The sequence below is a fragment of the Plectropomus leopardus genome, chromosome 10 (assembly GCF_026936395.1).
Source record: "Plectropomus leopardus strain MGB_pleo_1.0 chromosome 10, ASM2693639v1, whole genome shotgun sequence".
In the NCBI taxonomy this organism is placed as follows: Eukaryota; Metazoa; Chordata; class Actinopteri; order Perciformes; family Serranidae; genus Plectropomus; species Plectropomus leopardus.
Window position 1 is genome coordinate 16,670,656 of NC_142185.1, and position 8,533 is coordinate 16,679,188.

Sequence of the window (8,533 nt, forward strand, 5' to 3'; positions counted from 1 at the left end):
CTCTGCCTTGCTCTCCCTCTCCCTGTGTCTCTTTCTCTCCCTAGATGCGATTGGACAGTGTGGCAGGCAGCAGCTACTGATCCAATGATACGCACCTAGCTCCGTGAGGAAGCGCAGACTGGAGAGAATGGAGAAGAGGAGAGGATCGACCAGTGCAGGCACACACACACACACACACACACACACACACACACACACACACACACACACACACACACACACAGAGTGAGAAGTGCATACTGAAAGCACACTGGTGCATAAACATACATGGCTCCACACACACCTGTAGAAGCACCCATTGCAGACAAAAACACATGCACAAATGAAACACCTGGGAAAAAAAATGCACACAAACCTGTAACATGCCCAAACACATTTGCACACACACCTTAACACAATGTTGCTGGAGTACACAGTGACCTCTTCAGGACCAGAACAGGAGATTCTGTCTCTATTCAGCTGAGCCTGTGAGTAGCGTTCTCCCCTAGGCACGGTGTGTGTGTGTATGTGTGCGTGTGTATGGTAATGCAGTGGGTCTGCAGTCGCTACTAACTGTGTTTGGGAACACTCCTCACGTCAGCACAGCCTGCTGCAGCAGCATTCAGAACTTTCTATTCCTCTCCTCAACATTCTTCCATCCACCCATCCATCTCTTTGTCTGCCTGTCTGCCTCTCTGTCTGCCCGTGCACTTGTTTGCTTATTCCTCTGTGGTGCCCTCTGCTCACGTCTCCTGAGTCCTCCCTCTCTCTCCTTTCCTCTCTTTTAAAGCAGGTTGTCTCTTTTTTAATAAGGCAAAAAAAAAAAAGAAAACATGCCGGTCAATTTGCGGAAAGGCTTTATTTGTACAGATGGGGTTTGAGAGGTGTTTTAAAAGGATGACATTGACTTATAGTCTAAGCTTTGCAAAGCCATAGGGCCTTTTACTCATTCTCTTTAACTGAGACTGCCAACAAAATTGACGCTGCATGAGTATCTGAGGCTGTGCTCGGACTCATATCGGATTAAAAGGTTAGAGTTGGAGCTAGAGGTTAGGCCCGTACAACCCAAAGAAGTTATCAATAAAATCCAAGGAATAACTCTGCCGTGCTGTGAACGTAAGGGCGTAAAAATAAGCTACAGCTATTTGCACTATCTGGAGACGTATCACATCTCCTCAGTCGAGAGGGATAAATAAGATGTCACAGGACTTGAGACAAACAGCTCAGAAAGCACGCTTGATTCTCTGTCATGAATTTTGTTGGAAATATTACCCAGCTGAAGTAAACATGATGATTTGGGAGAGCTTGGATGAAATATTACGCCAAAAGTCTATTATCTGGATAAAGGACGGAAACAGAGCGCCGAGTTTGACTTGAAATTGATTCATGGGCAATAACAAGGTGCTAGCAACAAAACAATACTTCAGTTTTGTCAGAGTATGGAATATTTTACAGAGGGTTTATTTTCCTGTTGCAATGTTTACTAATGTGATGAGCTGAGAGGATGTGAACTTAGACTCAGGCAGTTTACTAGCAAGCTGCCAGATTTTAATAGAGATCTGGATCTATTAAGACGGGAAACCCTTGTGCTTAACGTCAGGGCTTTGGGGACATAGTGCCCCCTGTGTTTGTCATCATTCTTTTCACTGATGAAAGAATAAAAAGGACAAAATCACGAGAAAGAGACAGCAGACAGCCCTTGAAACAAATGTGCAATTTGTGAAATAAATGTAATTAATTTGCAAAAAGAATATCACAACACATGTAATAAGGTCTATTAAGATTTGATAATAGCCTTTATATCAAGATAATCTATCACTACCTAATTAACCTAATTATCACAAAACTTAATGACGCCTTATTTTTTTCACAAAGTCCTTGTAGCCAGGAGTTTTAAATGGATGAATGGGTCAAGAAGAATACAGGCCGAGACTGCTGTTTGCTTCCTGTTTCCTACTGACAGTCAGCATTTGGGTATTTAAAGCCTGACCACTATTCTCTGACCTCAACCATGTGTTTATTATTGTAACCATAAGGCTGAAGGTCCCCAAATGTGGTGACATGGTAGTCATTTTAATCACAACCACCCTGTTTCCTTACACATGTGGCTCAGGAAGTAGATCAGGTTGTCCAGTAGTTAGATCCCCAGCCCCTCCACTCCACATGTTGCCTTGGATGGCTGTACAATTGATGTGTGAATGTGGGTAAATGGTTAACCGAGTAGCAGTCGGCACCTTGTACCTTGCCACCAATGTGTGAGTGAATGGGTGAATGTGACATTTTATTTTATTTTATTTGATTTGATTTTATTTTATTTTATTTTATTTTATTTTATTTTATTTTATTTTATTTGATTTGATTTATTTGCACATACACAAAGAAACAACCGAAAAAGAAAATTAAAATGTTTAAACACTGTGCAGGAAAGGTTAGAAGCCAAAAATGGCTTATGGGGATACCTCCTCTAATATTAACCTGCAATCCTTTATAAAAAGAAAAACGATAATGATAAAGTTTGCATAATTGATCAAAATTCCAAGACTTATTATTAATACCAAGTTGATAAAAAAAAAATTGTACAAATGGCAAAAGTTTGTAGATACAAAGTAAGTGGATTTCAAATTAATTAATGGTGTCCTACCACTCTTTGCAAATTAGAGTCATTTTCAAATGTTTTTTTAAGTAATGATAATGTAGATGACACTTGTAGTGATAGAAGTAGGCTGTTCCAAAAAGATGGTCCTCTGTATTTCAGTGAATATTGATTAAGGGAAGTCAGACAATAAGGAAAATCTTGGACATCTAGGGTGTGTATGGAAGTACTCACTGTGAATGCCGGAGCGGACTTTGGCACAAACTGCGCTGTTTGTAAATTCGGAGCCCTGTTGGGGTGTACCATTCAGTTATTCAGGACATTACACTCTGGGAGTGGCAGAGAGCACTCTGGCCACTCTGTCTGGGTGGACGTAGTAGTAGAGCGCCAAGCGGTGTGAATGTGTGATCAACTTAATCATTTGTTAATTTATATGGAAATGGAATGCTCTGTTACTTCGAACAACAGCGCTCTCATTTTACAAATGCAAGTCAGGTCATTTTTGTGGCTAAATCTAACCGAACCTTACCCCATTATCACAGCGTGACACAGATCTGTTTTTTTTAACAGTGATTTAGTTTGGGGAGAAACAGAAAAAAAATGTTGTCCTGCTGACAGCAATGTCAGATCAGAAAATGCTTTTATGTGTCGTTCCGAAGTGCATGGACCAACAATGCCTTTTGTCATTTCATTTGGAGGACTTGTGTAGTGAGGGATTTATGAACTGTAACCCTCCTGTAAAAGTCCTCTCTATGTTATTGTCAGCAGAGTGTTGGTACTGACACAAACTGATCACCATTGATCCTCCATTGACATTCTTGGTCACATAAGGGAGAGTTATCTTGAGTTTTTTCTTGCATGCCGCAGGGTCAGTAAACTTTGCGAACCTTTTCACTGATATGCTTTCCATAGTATTGTACCTATTGGAACACTTGACCCAGTCTTGTGACTGAAGCTCCTGTCATTCGTGTTCCAATACGAACTCTCTTTGAAAGTCTTTAAGACCTTTCATTTTATTCATGTCATAAAGTATAAAAGAAGTTAAATTACTTTAAGTGTATCACTCAGTACACCTGCATGGAAGTATCTGCATTAGCTTTAATTCTTTGCTCATAAATTCATCTTTTTTCTCTCTCCAATCAAACCACATACATTAAACATAACAATAGAGCTTTATGGCACTGAGCAGATTGGTACCAAAAAAGGATAAAGAACTTGCAAAGGCATTATTTTACATGCGTACTTTCTTTTTAATTGGCCCTTCACCAAGATTACAAATTGAGCCATGTTGAACAATTTGTTGAGCATTTCCTGATGATTTTAAGTGCTTTAGCGCTTTATCAAAATTTAATGCCAATCATGCACAATGCATGCTAAGAACCTCTAAATGTGCATTAATATTCTTAGTATGAGAAGAAAGTACTTCAAGACTAAGGGTGCTTTCAAATCTGTAGATCAGTTCGTTTGGTACGGAACGGGGGGGCTCGTTAGCTGGACAGTTTTGACCACAAAAAATCTATTGGTGTTATCATTGCTAACTGAGACTGCATATACAACAGGGCCTAGCTGTTTATGCTAAAAAAAAAAAAAAGTGAAACTTTCCATTTATTCTCAAAACTCTATCATTTTCTGAATAATTTAGGCTGCCGGATAAGACCAACAGTTCATTCCTCTAAACTAAACAGGCTGGTCAGTGTGTATACCTAATTTTTAGAAGACAAAAATACTACAAACAGGCAAAAGTTAACTGAAACTGAATAGAGCCTGTTTACTTGCAGTAAACATGTGTTTATTAATACAGTAGATTCACATGGACACCACACTTCTGAGGAGAGTGGCACTTTCATTTTATCTTTTTAAGAGACCTTTCCCGTTTGAGCCATTCTGTCATTACAACCAGAAGCTGCAGCTGAGCTGCAGCAGGAAGTAATTTGGATGTAGATAAGTGGAGCTCAGCTCATCTCTGACAAGCTTCAATCCAATTTAATCTCTGGTTTTAAATCACTGCCAGTATCTGTCGGTCTTAAATTACTCAGATAGAGCCTGATGTGAATTTAAGAGATACAGTGGAAAATCGTCTGCATAGCAATTGAGCTATGAGTAGTGCAAGATGAGGCAGCCAAATGGTAGGATATTGTGAGAATAAAACTGCGCCTAAAATTGAATTCTGAGGTACAAAATGTAAGTTACGAAGTAAATACAACCATTAATTGAAATTAAATTTCTATTCGACAGGCAGGACAAATTATCCCAGAAATACAAGTTCACAATGTCACCATAGCCAGCAGCATGCACAGGGCAACTTTTGCTACATTTGTGCTCTATAAATACACCTTAATGCTTCATTTTTGTCTGACTGCGACACCTTGATGCTACTTGAGCATGAGTGTCAACCTTGAAATGAGTTGCAACCAGAGCGGCTGACAGAGCGAGCCGTCTTTGTGTTCTTATTTCAGTGTTGTAGTGCTTGAGATTGGTCTTGGTCTCAGCACTACTTTTTTGAAGGTGTTGGTCTCGCCTCAGACTCATCTTTATTTTTACTCTGTCTTGTCTCAGTCTCAGACAAAAAAGGATTTTGTTTCAACCTACACCAGTCAAGACCACAACTTTTGGGAATATCACCAAATTGCCTGTGACAAAAAAAGTGTTGGATAAACATGGTAAAGTTGATTTTAGTTTCCTAGTGTTTGTATTTATTTTCTCATGGAGAAAATTCACTTATATAAATTAACCTCTGCAGTGCCTTTTGGTAATTTTATCAAGACATTTCTCATGTTACACATATATACAGTAAGGTAGCAAAAAAGGGGGAAATGGAGAAGAATCTTGGTGTGTTTTCTGTGTGGATTTTTCAGATCAATTTTAGGAGTGTCTATGGTTTGAATGTTTAACGTTTTATCATAAGTGTGTCCTGCAGTGTGGGACTCGCACTAGTTTGATCTTGGTCTCAACCCCTCAAAGTTTTGTTTCGATCTCGATACTTCAGTCTAGACTGGGTCTCAGTTTAGGAGCTCTTGAGTACAACACTGTCACTCTGCCTTTTAGTGCCTGGTTTTGTTTACAGTAAACCGAGCAGATTAATTCTCTTACTCACTGCTCCTCTCCTTTCTTACTTTGTGCCCTGATTCCACACCAGAGGGGAGACTGGGTGACCCATGTGCTCCTCTGGTCATCTCAAATGCTCATAAAAGCCCCTCTGGTCAGACCAGTTGCACTACAACTGACCCCACAGTCACCCCAAGGACCTCTTTGGTCATTTTAAGTGCCGCGACGGTTGGTCCAAATGCCACTCTTCTTAGCTCAAGTGCTGCTTTTGTGTCATATCAGGGCAAAAACCCTTGACCTGCACACACTGGGGAGATGACCTCTGTTCATTTTCACCATAGCCTCATAGAATTCAGTGTCTGTAGACTGAGCTTGTCTGTGCATGCCATTTTTAATGAAATTGCTTATTTGTTTTCCATCCTAGTATCCCTATTTCTCTGTTTACCTCTCTAGACCTCATCAGTCTAAAACTTGTTTGAGGCTCCTGTTTTTTCTACAAGTGTCCTGACCTTTATAGTGCTTTTTCTAAACCATTTAATTTCATCTGTGAAAAGATGCACGTACACAAACACACACTTAATGTTTGTCACAAGCCTGTCCAGGTTTAGGGATTTTTTTTTTCAACATTGCACAATGCATCTATTTGTCCGTTCATCCATCTTATTAAATTAATGTCAGTTCTTCTCTCCATCGCTTAGTCCAGATTAGTCCACCATTCATTCATCTCCCATCCCTCCAGCTTTTCTGTCTCTCCTCCAACACATTTGCTCTGCTCGTCTATTAAATTATCTCTCCGTCTCTCAGCAGCCCAACTCTCTCTCAGTTCACCCATCCCTCCCATAGCTCCAGCTCTCTCTTAAAATATTCATTGATGTCTTAAACACTTTTTGTGTCTCTTCGGCACACACTACCTATCCTTAACTCATTCACTGCTCTGTATAACCCTCAGAACATCACACAGTTTTTAGACGAAAGTGCTCAACCACTAGCAATTTGATTATGTCAATTCATATATGTGTATAAGCAGAATTCTTTATTTCATGCAACTTATTCTGAAAATGCTTTCTAGTTTTATGCTTTGCTGAAATATAATAATATGTAATATGTTGTCACATACCTAAGTGCCATATTTAGCGTCATTATATTCTGCGATTTTTGCAACAATATGGACATTTTGTACTGAGACAGTGATACTGGCACAATGACTGGTGTTTGAGTTATTTGAAAATCAGCGAGACAAAATCATGAATACAAGATGTTTGTAGTGCTGTAATCCCAGTAGAACCTCAAAGCCTGTGCAACAACAGGGAAAGCAGAAAAACGGTGGAAATTGTGTTTTACTGAATCTGAGAAATAATGAAAAATAAATGACTGGCTGAGATTGAGAATTCACAGTTACAAAAAATGATTTTATCCTCCCCTTTTGATTACTCAAACCTGTTGCATATGTCATAAAAACTGTTCCTCTTTAACCAGATTTTACACCTGTTTTACACTGTGTGGCTTTTCTCATTGCTGCTAACTGTGCAAAGAAATGCAAATGGACAGATCAAACAGATGAACCCACTTTACACAGTAAGCCATCTGTCAGCTTAATCTTTCCTAGTTCAGACAGCGTAGTTTAAATAAAAACAAGTGCATTCTTGACATGAGATCTCATTTAAGTCATTAGTGTTTCAGTTAAATTTCAGTCAACCTGCATAATACTGTTGGGGAGCCTCTCTCCTCCTGCCCTTCCCCCGACCATGGTTCACTGGTGCAGAGTGTGCTTTCGGAAGTATTTTTATCCTTCCCATCATATTATTTGCTGGGCAGTCAAATCAAGTAAGATTTATTTATAGAGCACTTGTCACAAAGTGCTTTGTCACAAAGAACTCAAAGAAAACAAAGGACACACAAGCAGATATCAAAACAAGGGCCAATAAAAGACAAAAGCAAGAACACATACAAGCTAGACTTTGTATGTGCTTAAGTGTGCCTGTCAGTATGTGTATAAGGGTACACTGAAACAAACAGTCTTCAGGAGATATGTCAGACTAACACAGACAAGAAAGCAGCCAGATGGATGGAGATAACTGCTGCTCTCCATGTAGGAAGCTTTTATTACTTAATGGGCGTGTGGTCTGGAGCAAAGTCTGACACATTGTCTGAAATGATGAAATGGGTGGACTGACATGGAGACCTGCATACTGTGAGAGGAAATTACAGCACAGTACTGGATTATAAAATATCTTAAAGATACAGCAACAGACAGAGGAGAGAACTGACAACATTTTGTGAATCTATTTGTCAATTTTAGACCAGTTTTAGTATCAGACCTTTGCATACACTCTCTCACAACAGACACTCATACACATGTGACCATGGATGGAATACTGAACAGGCCTATCGGGCACAAAAAGATGCAAAGGAAATACAAAGAGACATGAAGTAACTACAAAACAGGCAAGACACACAGAAAGAGACACAAAAGACTACAAACACACACAAGATAACCACAAAAACAGGCAAAACAACCACAAGGAGACATGAAAATACAGCAAAGAGACACATCACAACTATAAACTGACACCAAAATACAACAAATAGATGTAAAGGAACTGCAAAGAGACAGAACATTTATCCTACAAAATGGGGTAAACAACCACAAAGAGACTTAAAAAAAGACTGCAAAGTGACATAAACCCCCCACAGATAGATTCAAATAAATTACAAAGATGTATAAAATAACTACAAAAATAGGAAAAACAGCCACAGAGACAAAAAGACATGCAAAAAGACCACTAAAAAGACAAAAAACACAAATAGATGCAAAGGAACTACTAAGAGGTACAATATAAGTGCAAAAACAGGCTAAACAACCCCCCAAAAAAAAATAAAAAAATGACTACAAAGAGACTCAAAACAACAACAACA